Source organism: Capricornis sumatraensis, chromosome 1, assembly GCF_032405125.1.
Source record: "Capricornis sumatraensis isolate serow.1 chromosome 1, serow.2, whole genome shotgun sequence".
Lineage (NCBI taxonomy): Eukaryota > Metazoa > Chordata > Mammalia > Artiodactyla > Bovidae > Capricornis > Capricornis sumatraensis.
Genome location: NC_091069.1, coordinates 6795993 through 6813525, shown reverse-complemented (window position 1 = coordinate 6813525; position 17533 = coordinate 6795993). Strand labels below are relative to the sequence as shown.

Below are 17533 nucleotides of genomic sequence, written 5' to 3'. Positions count from 1 at the left end.
GGCACCCAGTGAACCAGTCAAGTTGACACATTAAATTAACCACCGCAGGGTCTTTGCATACGTAATTAAATTTGTTGTTGTTCAGCCGCTAAGCCGTGTCCCACTCTGTGACCCCACGGACGGCAGCATACCAGTCCCACCATACCTCCCCTATCCTTCACTATCACCTAGATCCTTAATTAAGTTAAGGTCATCTCAGATTTGAGGTGGACTCAGCGCAATGGCTGGTGACCTTGAGAGAGAACAGAGAAAGAGACTCAGACTCAGAAGAAAGGCCACGTAGAGATATAGGCAGAAATTGGAGTGATGTGGCCACAAGCCAAGGACACCAAGGGCTGCCAGCTGACACCTGAAGCTGGGAAAGAGGCGGAAAAGAGACTCCCCCGGAGGTGACCAACCCTGCCCACACCGGGATTTCAGACCTCTGGCTTCCAGAACTACTAGAGAAAAAAAATCTGTTGTTTATATGCGGTAGTTTGTCACAGCAGCCCCAAGAAACTAACAAAATGTCTTTCTGTGTTTTTAAAAGGGTCTGCATGTCCACAGGACACGTGTAACTGCTGGTTGGATCTCTAGAGAGTGCTTAGTTCATGTAATCCAGCCAAAGACCAAAGATATCTTTAACCAGTACTGCCAACCTAAAAATAAATCGGCAGCCACCTTCCTGGATCCGCAGAGACCCAAGAACTGCAGATGAGAAGTGTGACTCTGGTTCAACGCCTTGTTGAACAAGGAGCCAGAGAGGAAAGGTGGCTTCCTTTCCTTGGAGAAAGGTCCAAGGTCACCACGAGGGCCAGCCACGTTCGTAAGTAACCATTTTCTAGCAGTCATGTTTAAAAACAAAAAAAGAAACAGTGAAATTAATTTCAATAACTGTTTGAGTTCCGCCAGAATACTGTAATAAATCACCAGAGATTTGGTGAAGTTAAAACTACAGAAACTTAACTCTCTCAAGTTCTGGAGGCTGAAAGTGTGAAACCCAGGTGTCAGCAGGGCTGAGCTCCCCCCACCCTCTAGCAGAAAATCTGTTCCTTGTCTCTTCCAGCTTCCTTGGCTTGTGGTCGCCCCCCTCCCACTTACAAGGAAGGAAGCCTGGTGTGCTGCAGACCACAGGGTTACAAAGAGTCGGACACGACTGAGCCACTGAACAACAACATGTGATTTCACTTAGGGTTTACTGAGCGAATCCATGATAATCTCCTTATTTGAAGATCTTCAACTGAAGACACTCCTGGTGGTCCAGTGGTCAAGATTCCACACTTCAGGGGCATGGGTTCAAGTCCTGGTCAGGGAAGTAAGATTCCACAGCCAAAAAAAATCTTTAACTGAAACACAATTGCAATAAAGATCCTTTTCCCATTACAGTAACACTTATAGATTCCAGGAGTTAAGAGGTAATATCCTTGTGGGATATCATTTAGCCATCATAATAATATATTTTGAGCTTGGCGCTAGTGGTAAAGAAACTGCCTACCAAAACAGGGAATGTAGGTTTGATCCTTGAGTCAGAAAGATCCCCTGAAGGAGGGCATGGCAACCCACTCCAGTATTCTTGCCTGGAGAGTCTCCTGGACAGAGGAGCCTGGCAGGCTACACCCCTCCCATTTACAAGGAAGGAAGCCTGGCGTACTGCAGTCCATGTGATTGAAAAGAGTCGGATGCAACTGAAGTGATTTAGCACACACACAGAAATGTATTATATTTAAGCAATAGATCCAAAATATAATTTTAACACGTAATCAATATTTTTAAATTATTAACTAGATATTTAACTTTTTTTTCATATTCAGATATGAATTCTAGACTCATGACACATCTCAGTTTGGACTTTTCACATTTCAGGAGCTCGGGGATCATTTCTGGTTTGAGGTTGCCATAGGGACAGTGCAGCTTTACATAAAATATTCTAGGACTTGTCTTTCTGGTTTTATTTTATTTCCTTAAGACACTTGATACAAAGGTCACAGATGTGATTAGAATCTCAAGTGAAACTCAAGCCTTTAAGTTCAGCTCCCAGGACCTGTGAATCAATCTGTAGAAGCCGCCTGCAAGGTACGGGCCCAAATAGGGAGCTGATTTCGAGCAAGTTGGACATCAAAAATTCAACTCTGAAAACCCCAGTTTATTACCAAAAGAACAGAACTCTGCTTCCTGTCGGTGACGATAAAGTCAACCCAGGGGTTGAGTTTTAGTTTGAAAGGTGCTGATTTTCTATGACCACTTTCTGTGTTAAATCTTCTTATCCCACTTTTGAAGAAAGTAAAACTGGGACCTGGAGATACCCAGTTACCTGCCCTGAGGGCCAAGCGGCTAAGGAGCAGCAGGGAGCACAGGTCTGAGTCAGTTGCTGCCGGGCACCACTGCTTGCTCCCTGAGCCTCACCTTCCCCATCTCTAAAATGGGCATGAGCATGGACCTTCCTCTGAGGATTACTGAGCTAGTCCAGGTAGCACATAGAATTGTGACTGGCACTACATGTACATGACTGCTGCTGCTGTGTTGGGATAGGTTTATTTAAGTGATCCAGTCTAATTCCAGAGGCAGAGCCCTTGGCCTAGGACGTGTGTGTGTGTGTGTGTGTGTGTGTGAAGGGCCACGGGCCCTCCAATTGTCAATCCAGTCGGGATCGAGACCAATATTGAATTAATTACCTGAAAACAGGCTAAGAACTATATATAGGGACTTCCCTGGAGGTTCCTTTGGATATACCCATTTGAATGCAGAGTTCCAAAGAATAGCAAGAAGAGATAAGAAAGCCTTCCTCAGTGATCAATGCAAAGAAATAGACGAAAAGAACAGAATGGGAAAGACTAGAGATCTCTTCAAGAAAATTAGAGATACCAAGGAAACATTTCATGCAAAGATGGGCACAATAAAGGACAGAAATGCTATGGACCTAACAGAAGCAGAAGGTATTAAGAAGAGGTGGCAAGAATACACGAAGAACTGTACAAAAAAGATCTTCACAACCCGGATAATCATGATGGTGTGATCACTCACCTAGAGCCAGACATCCTAGAATGTGAAGTCAAGTGGGCCTTAGGAAGTATCACTATGAACAAAGCTAGTGGAAGTGATGGAATTCCAGTCGAGCTATTTTAAATCCTAAAAGATGATGTTGTGAAAGTGCTGCACTCAGTATGCCAGCAAATTTGGAAAACTCAGCAGTGGCCACAGGACTGGAAAAGGTCAGTTTTCATTCCAATCCCAAAGAAAGGCAATGCCAAAGAATGTTCAAACTATTGCACAATTGCACTCATCTCACACGCTAGCAAGGTAATGCTCAAAGTTCTCCAAGCCAGGCTTCGACAGTGTGTGAACCATGAACTTCCTGATGTTCAAGCTGGTTTTAGAAAAGGCAGAGGAACCAGAGATCAAATTGCCAACATCCGCTGGATCATCGAATAAGCAAGAGAGTTCCAGAAAAACATCAATTTCTGCTTTATAGACTACGCCAAAGCCTTTGACTGTGTGGATCACAACAAACTGTGGAAAATTCTGAAAGAGATGGGAATACCAGACCACCTGACTGCCTCTTGAGAAACCTATATGCAGGTCAAGAAGCAACAGTAAGAAATGGACATGGAACAACAGACTGGTTCCAAATAGGAAAAGGAGTATGTCAAGGCTGTATATTGTCACCCTGCTTATTTAATTTATATGCAGAGTACATCATGAGAAATGCTGGACTGGAAGAAACACAAGCTGGAATCAAGATTGCCGGGAGAAATATCAATAACTTAGATATGCAGATGACACCACCCTTATGGCAGAAAGTGAAGAGGAACTAAAAACCCTCTTGATGAAAGTGAAAGAGGAGAGTGAAAAACTTGGCTTAAAGCTCAACATTCAGAAAACGAAGATCATGGCATCTGGTCCCATCACTTCATGGCAAATAGGGAAACAATGGAAGCAGTGACAGACTATTTTGGGGACTCCAAAAGGCGTGCTCTTTTAATTTCTCTGAGAAGTTGGCGCAAGCAGCAGGAACAGATCTAAGAACACTGACAAAAGGCCCCTCCGTGAATATCTACTCCTTGAAAAGAAAAGCTGTGACCAACCTAGACAGCTTATTAAAAAGCAGAGACAGCGCTTTCGTTCGTCTGCAGGGAGGGCCGTTGGCAGGGGCCTGCGGTACGCCGCTTCAGGGAGGGGGCTCGACAGCGGTCACCTGGCTTGTTGCCTTTCTGGTTGCCACTCCCCCGGCCGGCGGACCAGACCCGCCCGTAGCGCGGCACCGATTCCTCTCGGGCTCGCGGGCGCTGCTCTGAGCAGCGTCATCCTTTATACCAGAAAGCTGGCGGGCACTACGGGGAAGAAACAAAACAAGAAGAAAGTGGAGGAGGTGCTAGAAGAGGAGGAGGAAGAATAAGGGGTGGGAAAGTTCTAGACCGTCGAGTGGTAAAGGGCAAGGTGGAGCATCTCCTAAAGCGGAAGGGCTTCTCAGGTGAGGATAACACGCGGGAACCAGAAGAGCGCCTGGATTGCCCTGACTTCATTACTGAGTTTCCGCAGTCACGGAAAACAGCACACGAGACAGATAAATCAGAGGGAGGCAAGCGCAAAGCTGATTCTGATTCGGAAGATAAGGGGGAGGAGAGCAAACCAAAGAGGAAGAAAGAAGAGTCAGAAAAGCCACGAGGCTTTGCCCGGGGTTTGGAACCAGAGCGGATTATTGGAGCTACGGACCCCAGTGGAGAACCCATGTCCCTGATGAAATGGAAGAACTCTGGTGAGGCTGATCTGGTCCCTGCCAAGGAAGCCGATGTCAAGTGCCCGCAGGTTGTCATATCCTTCCATGAGGAAAGGCTGACGTGGCATTCTTACTCCTCAGAGGATGATGACAAGAAAGACGATAAGAACTAACTTTCTTGAACACCAGCGCCTGTCACATCTGACTGTGGGTTTCAAGTGGGGGAAGAAGGAGTTCTCCTTGTCTTGACACCGTGAAGGTGGCTTGAGAAGATGTCCTTTGAAGAGCCAGTATCGTTTCTGTGCCCTACAGCAGCCCAGGGGCTTCAAAGCCGCTCCACGCTGTACACTTTGCACACCCACCCCGGTGGAGGGGAAGGAGGGTCAGTGTTTCAAGGCAACCCGTTCTGAACTTTGCTTAAAAAAAAAAAGCAAAGGGCCTTCTAAGAAGGACAAAACGTAGAATGGGATGTGGGAGAGCAAGAGATACTGAAGATCTTCAAAGAGCATCTCCACAACCGCACAGCCTCCTTCCCGATAGTGTTAGCTCTGCATTTTTACAGCGTAGCATGTGTGTAGTTTTTGGCTATTACTGGTGTATTATTTGGGGTGGGTGGGTTGGGGTGGGAAAGAAGGGAGATGGGTTAGGATCATTTTTGTTAAAATTTGGGGAAACGGTGAAACAAAGGAAAGAACAACCAATGATGCTTGGGTTCAGGGTCCAGAATGTTGTATCCTTTCAAAAAATGTCATTGGCAACCTAAATGAGCACTGAGAGAGACTGCTTAAAAGCTGTGAGTGCCTGAAACTTAGAAGCCAAGGTATTCCCTGCCTGAGCTCAATGCTGTTCCCAACAAAGGAACAAGAAGCTACCAAAGCTGCCACTTGGGGGATGGAAACCGCTTGAGGAGGAAAAGTCTTACTGGGATGTATACACAGGCAGATCTTTCTGTCTTAGAGGTGCTACTCATGAAACTGACAGGAAGACCCTTTCTTTTCCTATTGTGAAGTTACAAATATCAGCTTCTCCATCCAAGCCACTGGTGAAGTATTTAGGGAAGGGTAGAGAGTGGAAAAGGAGGTAAGTGAGTAGGGAAAGACAAGGCCCGGTGCTCATAGGGTGGAAAACTCTTGGAGCCTCTGTTTTTTGAACTTTGAAACCACTGGGGGCAGGGTTCAGTCACTGACAGCACAGGGTCAAGAGTTGAATGATTTCAAAAGCCCTGGTCTCAGGAGAAGATAAATTTTCATACTGGGGCAGTGGTTCACTTTGAAACAAAACAAATGTTTTAATCCTGAGAATTAACTAAAAGCCAAAACGCTGTCTTGAGTCATGAGATCCATCAGTTGTTGACATCATCTTGATCTGCAACTAGAACTCCACTGTAATTTTCAAGCGTGTAAATGTAAACTTCATATCAACACTGTCAGTTTTTTGTCTTAATAAAACTATATAGATTTATAAAATAAATAAATTAATAAAAAGCAGAGACATTACTTTGCCAACAAAGGTCTGTCTAGTCAAAGCTGTGGTTTTTCCAGTAGCCATGTATGGATGTGAAAGTCGGACTATAAAAAAAGCTGAGCGCCGAAGAATTGATGCTTTTGAACTGTGGTGTTGGAGAAGACTCTTGAGAGTCCCTTGGACTGCAAGGAGATCCAACCAGTCAATCCTCAAGGAAATCAGTCCTGAATATTCATTGGAAGGACTGATGCTGAAGCTGAAACTCCAATACTCTAGGCTCCTAATGTGAAGAGCTGACTCATGGGAAAAGACCCTGATGCTGGGAAAGATTGAAGGCAGGAGGAGAAGGGAACAACAGAGGATGAGATGGTTGGGTGGCATCTGGCATCACTGACCTGATGGACATGAGTCTGAATAAGCTCCAAGAGTTGGTGATGGACGGGGGAGCGTGGCGTGCTGCATTCCATGGGGTCACCAAGAGCTGGACACGACTGAGCAGCTGAACTAAACTGAACTGAACTGGCAGTCCAGTGGTTAAGATTTCACCTTCCAAAGCAGGGGGCATTGGTTCGATCACTGGTAGGGGAGCTAAGATCCCACATGCCTTGTGCCTAAAAAAACCAACCTAAACAACAGAAATAATATCTAGCAAACTCAATAAAGACTTTAAAAATGGTCCACAGTTCAGTCCAGTTCAGTCGCTCAGTCATGTCTCTTTGCAACCCCATGAACTGCAGCACAGCAGGCCTCCCTGTCCATCACCAACTCCCAGAGTTCACTCAAACTCACGTCCATTGAGTTGGTGATGCCATCCAGCCATCTCATCCTCTGCCATCCCCTTCTCCTCCTGCCCCCAATCCCTATCAGCATGAGAGTCTTTTCCAATGAGTCAACTCTTCGCATGAGGTGGTCAAAGTACTGGAGTTTCAGCTTTAGCATCATTCCTTCCAAAGAACACCCAGGACTGATCTCTTTTAGAACAGACTGGTTGGATCTCCTTGCAGTCCAAGGGACTCTCAAAAGTCTCCTCCAACACCACAGTTCTAAAGCATCAATTCTTTGGCGCTCAGCTTTCTTCACAGTCCAACTCTCACATCCATACATGACTACTGGAAAAACCATAGCCTTGACTAGATGGACCTTTGTTGGCAAATAATGTCTCTGCTTTTGAATATGCTATCTAGGTTGGTCATAACTTTCCTTCCAAGGAGTAAGCGTCTTTTAATTTCATGGCTGCAGTCACCATCTGCAGTGATTTTGGAGCCCCCAAAATAAAGTCTGACACTGTTTCCACTGTTTCCCCATCTATTTCCCATGAAGTGATGGGACCGGATGCCATGATCTTCGTTTTCTGAATGTTGAGCTTTAAGTCAACTTTTTCACTCTCCACTTTCACTTTCATCAAGAGGGTTTTTAGTTCCTCTTCACTTTCTGCCATAAGGGTGGTGTCATCTGCATATCTGAGGTTATTGATATTTCTCCTGGCAATCTTGATTCCAGCTTGTGTTTCTTCCAGTCCAGCGTTTCTCATGATGTACTCTGCACAGAAGTTAAATAAGCAGGATGACAATATACAGCCTTGACGTACTCCTTTTCCTATTTGGAACCAGTCTGTTGTTCCATGTCCAGTTCTAACAGTTGCTTCCTGACCTGCATATAGGTTTCTCAAGAGGCAGGTCAGGTGGTCTGGTATTCCCATTCCTTGAAGAATTTTCCACAGTTTATTGTGATCCACACAGTCTTCCCCCTCCCCCCCCGCAAAAAAAAAAAAAAAAAAAACTTTAAAAAAGCAGCTGTTTCTTTAAAAAATAACAAAACATAATAATGTGTGTACTAGGTAAGGAAGAAAGGAGTCGGGGTGTTGCTGGATGGCCCAGGAACCCGACTGACTGGTTGGAATCCAGGGAGTGTACTGGCGAGCCCAGAATATGGGCCCTTATAGGGGGCTCACCTCTATAGAGATGGCTCACCCAGGGAAGCAGCCCCAGGCTGGTCAGAGCCACCATGGCCACAGCTGATTGGACAGCAGAGAACACCTGATCGCAGGTAGCCAATGGGAGCCTAGCCCACAGCCAGTGAAATCCACAGCTGGGGAGAGCTCCACCCAAACAGCTGTCCCCAGGTGTGAACAGAAGATACCAAGAGAGATGGAAAGATGGACATGGGGATGGAGCCTGGACCGCGAAGGGGAGTCAGCTCAGCAGTCCAAGAAGTCAGTGCGAGCAGCAGGAACAGATCAAAGAACGCTGACAGAAGGCCCCTCCATGAATCCACTTCAGGTCCTCGCCAGCCCTGGGATCGTCACCTGTGTTCCCGTGTGCCCCCAAGAGGTTCCTCTTGCACCGTGGCATCTCACAGGAAGTCCCTCGAACCCTGAAGCCTCAGTGTGGCTCTAGCAACCAGGAAGCTACCTGCCGCCAACCAGAGCTAGTCAGCACGGGTCTGCCACCTGCTCTAGACGGCACCGGGGTCCACTGGAGGCCAAGTCCCCACAGAAGAGCGTTTCAGATCCGCCTTGTCCTCTGAGTACCATAGGATAAGATGACATTTGCTATGCAACCCTCTCTCTGCTTCCCTTCCCCTGACCTGACCCTAACTCCTCCTCCCTGAAGGCCTCCCTGCTCTCACTTCATCCCAAGAGCCAGAGGCCCCCTAACAGATAAGAGCACAGTATAGACCCAGAACCGCCCCTTCCAGCCAGCAGCCCCCCTCCTCACTGTGGATTTGCTCCCTGTCCATTCTCTGGGCAAGATTCTGGCCTTGTTGACCCATCAAAGGCCACTAGGGCTGTGGGTGCGTCACTGTTGACCATGTTGGCAGCACCAACTGAGAAAAGAGACAGACCAGCACCCTGGGGAGAGGGTGAGACCCCAAGGATGAGCAGGCAAGTTTGGCTCCCAGACAAGAGTGAGACCTGGCAGAGAGAATTGGCTTTCCCCTCTCAGACAGGCCAACTGAGAGACAGAGCTTCCACTTGAGCTGGAGACACAAGCTGGGCAGTAAACTTGGTGATAAAGTAAAAATCGTTACATAACAAGATTAACAACAATGAGTCAACTTTAGCTGCCGGACTCTGTGCTCGATACTGAGTATACACAATATTAGTCAGTTGTCTTCCTTATTCCCATTTTAGAGGTGAGGAAGTTGAGGTTCAGAGGAGTGAAATGACTCGATCAATTTCCATGCTAAACCACAGCGAGATCTATATACATATACATGATATATGTGAAAAAGACTTCAGAGAGCTGGGGGCGGGGTGGAGGAAAGGACTTGGCTTGAGAACGGGCTGATGCTCAGATGGAGCTGACCCCCACGGGGCCAGCTGGACGCTCTGACCTTTCCCACAAGCTCCAGCTTCCAATTCAAACTGTCCATCTTAGAACTGCAGTCAAGTAGCACGTGTGCTCTCATCGACTGCTCAGCCCAGAGCACTGGGCTATGGAGGGTGGGCGTGGTGGGGTGGGATGCTCCAGAAGCTTCCTGAGCTTGGAGCCAGGAGAAGAAGGACCAGATATGTCCCCATCTTCACTGTTCCAGTGCAAGCTACAGCCAGGGACCCATGCAGCTCAGTTTTAAGTACCTCTGGAGGCCCTGTCCCTCCTACCTCATCATAAACCATCCCCTCCCACCCGGGAGACAACACAGTTTTGGCCGCAGTTCCTGCACTAAGGAAAAAGTGCTGCTTCCTCCTGGTTGGAGGTCGGATTTGCTTCCAGTTGTCAGTCAATCCCCAGCTCTGCACGGAGAAGGTGAAAAGTCAGGTGGGTGATCGGAATGCCAAGGCCAGCCCCGTGGGAACCAGGGACCTGTAAGGCCCAAGAACAGTTTTTGTGTGTTTGGTTTTGGCTGTGCCACAAGGCTTGTGGGATCTTAGATTGCTGACCAGGGACTGAACCCAAGCCCTCAGCAATGAGAGCGCGGAGTCCTAAGCCCTGGATCATCAGGGAATTCCCAAGAACAGCCATTTCTTTTTTTCTTTAACATTTAATTTATTAGTTGCGGTATGTGGGATCTAGTTCCCTGACCAGGGAGCGAACCCAGGTCTCCTGCATTAGTCACTGGCCCATCAGGGAGCTCCTGAGAACAGCCATTTCTGCAGGTTGCGGAATTTGAGTGGGAGACTGGAGTGCCCAGCCAAGGTGCCTTGCTCCCTCATTCATTCACTGATTCGTCCATTCAACTCCTGAACCCTGAGTGCTTACGTGTGCCAGGCACTGTGCCACGTGCCCGGGTCACGGAGGTCGTATCAGAAGCTCCCGACATTGGGAGGGGCTCGGGGCTCTCTCCGAAGCCGTCACTTGAGCGGGTGACCTCTCCTTAACCCAGGCCTGGAGTTCCTCTGAGCCAGTCTTGGCCCTCCATCCTGCCTTATCCCCTGTCCCCGGGTACCCTTTCCTGAGCTCACAGGCGCTGACTTCAGTGATGTAACTGCTGGCCTGAAATCGGAGGGGCTTGGGGCTTCGCTTTTCTCCAGTGTGACTCAGGCCTGGACAGGACCTGGGATGTGTTAAGGTTCTCCGTTTTTACGCAATTGTTTTTCTTCACTCAAACCACAGGCCTTGTGGGGGCACCCCCATCCCCCTTCTCAACCCAGTGATGGTCAGGATTTAGACACTGAGGAAATAAAGAACCTCTCCTCTGGTGGGGTCAAGCCCAGTCCTCAAGAAGGTGCTGCCGTGGAGGCAGGCCTCCGTCCAGAAACACCCTCTGCCCCCGCAAGGCTGGGACCGCCTCCCTCCCTCCTCCCCCTTCTCCCACTCCTCCTCCTCCTCCCCCTCCTCTCCCTCCTCCCTTTGCCTCTTTTCCCTCTTCCCCAGGCAACAAAGTGGTCTCACGTTCCACTGCTTAGCAATGGCAGATCTGATTTTTCCTAAACTTACTGTATTTCCTTTGGTTTTTATTTTTGTTTCTTTATTTGCACGCACTGGGTCTCAAGTGCCGCACAAGGGATCTTCCATCTTCGTTGCAAACGGCATCCGGCATCTTTAGCTGCAGTGTGTGGGGTCTTCAATTGTGGCACGCCAACTCTTAGTTGCGGCATGTGGGATCTAGTTCCTCAAACAGGGCTCAGGCCCCCTGCATTGAGAGCGCAGAGTCTTAGCCACAGGACCACCAAGGGTAGTCCCTGGGTCGCTATATTTCTGAGAAAGAAAACCTGAATAGATGAATAGATGACTCATTCATTCATGGAGCGGCGCTGAACTATTAAGAGCGTATGTTCGAGAGCCAACCTGTTGGTGTGTCCAGCTTCACTGCTTGCTGTCTTTGCGATCGTAGACTGCTGAATCCCCTCTGTGCCTCCATCCCCTTGTATGGGGTGTGGTGAGGACCAAGGAGGGCTTCCCAGGTGGCGTGAGGGGTAAAGAATCCGCCTGCCAGTGAAGTAGATGTAAGTGATGCGGGTTCGATCCCTGATTTGGGAAGACCCCCTGGAGGAGGGCACAGCAACCCACTCCTGGATCTGTGCCTGGAGAATCCCATGGACAGAGGAGCTTGGTGGGCTACAGTCCATGGGTCGCAGAGAGTCAGACACGACTGAAGTGACTTGCACGCACGCACAAGGACTCGGGAAATGGTGTCAGCAAGGTGAGGATTAGCCAAGGTGCTGAGCACGTCCCTGAGGGCCCTAGGAGCCTCTGGGGGTCTCAGGCCGGGGGGCGAGTGGTCAGGTCTCTGGCTGCTGGGGAGACGGGGTGCCAGAGGAGAGGGAGCAAGTGAAGAAGCCAGTGCTGTTGCCCGGGTGGGAAAGGATGAAGCCTGGGAAAAATACGGCAGAGACCGGCAGGCCTGAGCCATAGGCTGGCCACTAGGCGTCAGAGACAGAAGTCAGAAGAGCGGGTCCCTCTAGGGGAAGGAGGGGAACCGACCGGGATGAGATGCAAGGGAACTTCCTGGGGGCTGAGAAGTTTCTCCATCTCCATCTGGGTGGTAGTTACACGCATATCTACAAAGGTTTAAAAACTTTTTTTTTTTTTTTTGGTGGAACTGTCACTTAAGATTTGTGTGTTTTACTGAGATAAATTGTACCTCAATTAAACAATAAAGGGAATCCTCTGGCAGCCCAGTGCTTAGGATTCAGTGCTTTCACCGCTGGGCCCCAGGTTCAACCCCTGGCCAGGGAACTAAGATCCTGCAAGCCAAGTGGTGCAGCCAAAACAAAAAGAGAGAGAGAGAGAGAGAAGTAAATAAATAAATTTAAAATAAAATCCCAATGCCCACATCTAGGACTTGAACAGCTGAGTAGATGGGGATGTCATTTCTAGAGGTGGGAAGCCTGAAAGAAAGGCTGACTTGAGAGAAAAGATCGAGAATTAGGTGAGACTAATTTCTGGGACTTCCCTGGTGGTCTGGTGACTAAGACTCTGGGCTCCAAATGCAGGGGACTTGGGTTCAATCCCTGGTCAGGGAACTAGATCCTGCATGCTGCCACCAAAAGATCCCACATCCCGCAGCTAAGACCAGCACAGTCAAAATAAATAAATAAAATATTAAAGACAGAGCTCAGGACCAAGCCATGGAGAGATGGCCCAAATACATGACTTTTCCATTTCCAGAACAGTTACTGTATCCATCCTTTTCTTGTACAAACAAAAGCAAAAAGCCGCACGTAGTGACAGTCAGACGTTTCTATGAGGGGAGGAAAGGTGCGTGCTAAAAGACCCTGCTGCTGGGAAAGACCGAGGGCAGGAGGAGAAGGGGACGACAGGATGAGATGGCGGGATGGCATCACCGACTCGACGGGCACGAGTCTGAGTGAACTCCGGGAGTTGGTGATGGACAGGGAGGCCTGGCGAGCTGCGGTCCATGGGGTCGCAAAGAGTCGGACATTGAGCGACTGAGCTGAACTGAAGTCTCTTCAGTTGTGTCTGCCTCTGCCACCCCATGGACTGTAGCCCGCCAGACCCCCCTGTCCAGCGGGTTCTCTAGACAAGGATGCTGGAGTGGGTTCCCGTTTCCTTCTCCAGGGGATCTTCCCGACCCGGGGATCGAACCCACGTCTCTTATGTCTCCTGCACTGGCAAGCGAGTGTTTTTTTTATCACAGTGCAATCTGGGAAGCCTGGAAGGAGGAACACCCAGTCATCCAGTCATTAACAGTGTTTATCTCTGGGGAGAAGGACCAGAGACGGAAAGAGGAGGGGCAGAGCCTCCCCCTTAATTTACACACTTCTGTGTTGGTGGGAATGTTAATCCCAAGCTCTTATTTCACACCATCCAGCCTTGCTACATATATAAGTTCCCTGAGCAGGTACCAAACCCAGGCCCCCTGCATTACAAGCACAGAGTCCTAGCCGCTGGAGCAGCAGGGAAGTTCCCAGCCTTGCTTTAACTGCCAGTTTAGAGGAATTATGGGGAATGAAGGAACAAACGGACTGACTCCAAGAGCCAGTAAGAGACAAATCTAGAGGGCGGGACTTCCTGTACAACACCTAGCCAGTCTCTCCAAAGGGTCACTGTCCCCGAAAAGAGGGTTGCTGCTGCTGCTAAGTCGCTTCAGTCGTGTCTGACTGTGTGTGACCCTGTAGACAGCAGCCCACCAGGCTTCCCCATCCCTGGGATTCCTGCAAGAACACTGGAGTGGGCTGCATTTCCTTCCCCAATGCATGAAAATAAAAAGTGAAAGTGAAGTCACTCAGTCGTGTCCGACTCTTAGTGAGCCCTGGCCTGCAGCCCACCAGGCTCCTCCATCCATGGGATTTTCCAGGCAAGAGTACTGGAGTGGGGTGCCATTGCCTTCTCCGAAAGGAGGGCACTAGCTTATAATCTCAAGAATGTACAATCACACGCAATGCACAGCCCTGGGTAGAATATCAGCGGGCACAAACCAACTGGAAAGGTTGACTGGATAAATCTAAATAAAATAGTGTTTTATAAAAGAAAAAATCCCATGCCCCCTGCTTTGGAAGGTGAAATCTTAACCACTGGACTGCCAGTTCAGTTCAGTTTGGTTCAGCTGCTCAGTCGTGTCCAACTCTTGGTGACCCCATGGAATGCAGCACGCCAAGCTCCCCTGTCCATCACCAACTCTTGGAGCTTATTGAAACTCATGTCCATCAGGTCAGTGATGCCATCCAACCATCTCATCCTCTGTCATCCCCTTCTCCTCCTGCCTTCAGTCTTTCCCAGCATCAGGGTCTTTTCCAATGAATCAGCTCTTCACATTAGGAGCCTAGAGTATTGGAGTTTCAGCTTCAGAATCAGTCCTTCCAATGAATATTCAGGATTGATTTCCCTGAGGATTGACTGGTTGGATCTCCTTGCAGTCCAAGGGACTCTCAAGAGTCTTCTCCAACACCACAGTTCAAATCATTAGTTCTTTGGTGCTCAGCTTTCTTTATAGTTCAACTCTCACATCCATACATGACTACTGGAAAAACCATAGCTTTGACTAGGCGGACCTTTGTAATGTCTCTGCTTTTTAATAAGCTGTCTAGGTTGGTCATAGCTTTTCTTCCAAGGAGCAAGAGTCTTTTAATTTCATGGCTGCAGTCACCATCTGCACCGATTTTGGAGTCCCCCAAAATAAAAGTCTCTCACTGTTTTCACTGTTTCCACATCTATTTGCCATGAAATGATGGGACTGGATGCCATGATCTTAGTTTTCTGAATGTTGAGTTTTAAGCTAACATTTTTACTCTCCTCTTTCACTTTCATCAAGAGGCTGTTTAGTTCTTTGCTTTCTGCCATAATGATGGTGTCATCTGCATATCTGAGGTTATTGATATTTCTCCTGGCAATCTTGATTCCAGCTTGTGCTTCATCCAGCCCAGCGTTTCTCATGATGTACTCTGCATATAAGTTAAATAAGCAGGGTGACCATATACAGCCTTGATGTACTCCTTTCCCGATTCGGAACCAGTCTGTTGCTCCATGTCCAGTTCTAACTGTTGCTTCTTGACCTGCATACAGGTTTCTCAAGAGGCAGGTCAGGTGGTCTGGTATTCCCATCTCTTGAAGAATTTTCCACAGTTTGTTGTGATCCCCACAGTCAAAGACTTTGGCGCTCAGAGTCAGTCAAACGTGGCTTCACATTAGGACTCCTTCAGGCTCAAGTGTGAGGACACTGATGAGGTGTCCCAGGTCCCAAACCCTGCTTTTCTCATCTACCAAACCCAGACAAGGGCAGCTCAGATTTCGACACCACCTGCCACCTCGCCTCCAGAAATGTGGGCAGCAGTCCCAGCCTGGCTCTTCTGAGGACTGAGTGACTGCTCTGACACTTCCCTCAGAAGCCTGCCCCATGCAAGTTCTCACACGGATTAGCAATTGGCATTCATTCTGGTTCAGTTCCAAGTCTGGCTTCCGGGCATGCGTGGTGGTCCAGTGGTTAAGAATCCGCCTTGCAATGCCGGGGACACGAGTTCAATCCCTGGTCTGGGAAGATCCCACCTGCCGCGGGGCAACTAAGCTCATGTGCCACAGCTACTGAGCCCAGGAGTCACAGGCACTGAAGCACACCTAGAGAGGCCAACGCATAGGGAAGCCTGGGGACCTCAGCTAGTGAGTAGCACCCATTCTGCAACTAGAGAAAACCCACTTGCAGCAATGAAGACTCAGCATCGCCAAAAAATGAAAAGTATTAAAAAGGTAAAAAAGAGTCCGACTTCTCACGACAGCCAAAGGCAAGGCTCAATCCTTCATTAGCTCTTGAGTTAAAAACAACAACAAGCAAAAAAAAAAAAAAAAAAAACCCCTGAAGGATGTTACTGACATAATTGGGGAAATTTCAGTGTGGACCACATGTCAGATAACATCGTGTTGAAATTAAAGTGAGTAAGATAAGGGTGATTTTAAACACTGTCCTTAACCTTAGGAGACACATGATGAAGGGTTTAGGGCTGGAGTTTAACGATCTCTGCTTTCAGATGGGTCAGGGAAAAAAGAAAAAGGAGACCAGATGAGGACTTCCCTGAGGGTCCAGCGGCTAAGACTCCGTGCTCCCAGTGCAGCGGTCCCGGGTTTGATTCCCCCCTCAGGGAACTGGATCCCACATACCACAGCTACAAGTTTAGCATGCTGCAACTAGAAGATACCCCATGCCACCACCAAGTAAATAAAATTTTTAAAAAATATTTCTTTATCTGACTGTGTTGGGTCCTCACTGTGGCACACAGGGTCTCCAGTGTTCGCTGTGGCATGTGGGGTCTTCACTTGCGGCATGCAGACTCTCAGTTGCAGCGTGTGAGATCCAGCTCCTTGACCAGGGATCTAACCTGGGCTCCCTGCACTGGGGGCACGTAGTCCTAGCCCCCGGGCCATCACAGAAGTCCCCCATCCTGACATCACAGAAGCTGTGATGTCCACCCACTGGCCCTAGGTTGAAATTTGATGGGCTAGACAGAAATGGAAAACCACGCAGATGAGCACCAGCTAGCAAACAGAGGGACACAAGGTGACACCCTTACAATGGAATACTACTCAGCAAGATAAAAGAGTTATCTATGGGCACACGCTGGGACCTGGATGAACCTCAAAAATATGCTTCGGAGAAGAAGCTGGACACAAGAGACTACGTATTACACGGTCTGTTTATATGACGTGTCCAGAAAGGGCAAAGCTACAGACAGAAAGATTAGTGGTTTCCTGGGGCAGGGACAGGAACTGGCAGTGAGTGTACGTGAAGGATCATGTTGGGTTGATGAAATGTTTCAGGACTGATTTATGGTGATGGTTGCATAACTTGGTAAATTTACTAAAAATTACTCAATTGCACACATGAAAAGTGTGAACAATACGGTATGCAAATATGCCTCAATAATGTTTTTAAATGTCCCTGGGCTGGAGCACACTGACTCATGGCTTTGGGGTTTTGGATGCACGGGGTCCCATCACCCTTGCTTGGCGATCTTACCCCCCACCGTCATCGGTCATATTTGTGCTGCCCCCACCGGGCTGTGCATCCTCAGGGGAAGGAGGGGCCGTGTGTGTTTTGCTCACACCACACACCAGGGCCTGCTCGAGGAAGCTGCTCTCTAAATATTTGTCTAATGAGTGAAGGGATGGTGTCATGTTCCCCTTCGGGAAACGGCGGGGTTTCTGGTTGCTCCTGTTACATGGTCATCAAATATTTCGCCACTATCCTTTTCCATGGTTGTGTGCTTGCTAAGTCACTTCAGTTGTGTCAGACCCTTTGAGACCCCATGGACTGTAGCCCGCCAGGCTCCTCTGTCCATGGGATTCTCCAGGCAAGAATACTGGAGCGGGTTGCCATTTCCTCCTCCTGGAGATCTTCCTGACCCAGGGACTGAACCTACGGCTTTTACGTCGCCTGCATTGGCACGTGGGTTCTTTACCACTAGCGCCACCTGGGAAGGCCCCTTGGCTGAGCACCTGGGAATACCTTTACCCCTCAGGAGAGCGTTCAGTTCTGTTCATC

General features: G+C 48.5%; 1 pseudogene; it reads left to right on the top strand.

Annotated features, from left to right (window-relative positions):
- Positions 1-306: 306 nt before the first annotated feature.
- On the top strand, positions 307-4866 carry LOC138074154 (chromobox protein homolog 1 pseudogene; annotated as a pseudogene).
- The last annotated feature ends 12667 nt before the right edge of the window (positions 4867-17533 follow it).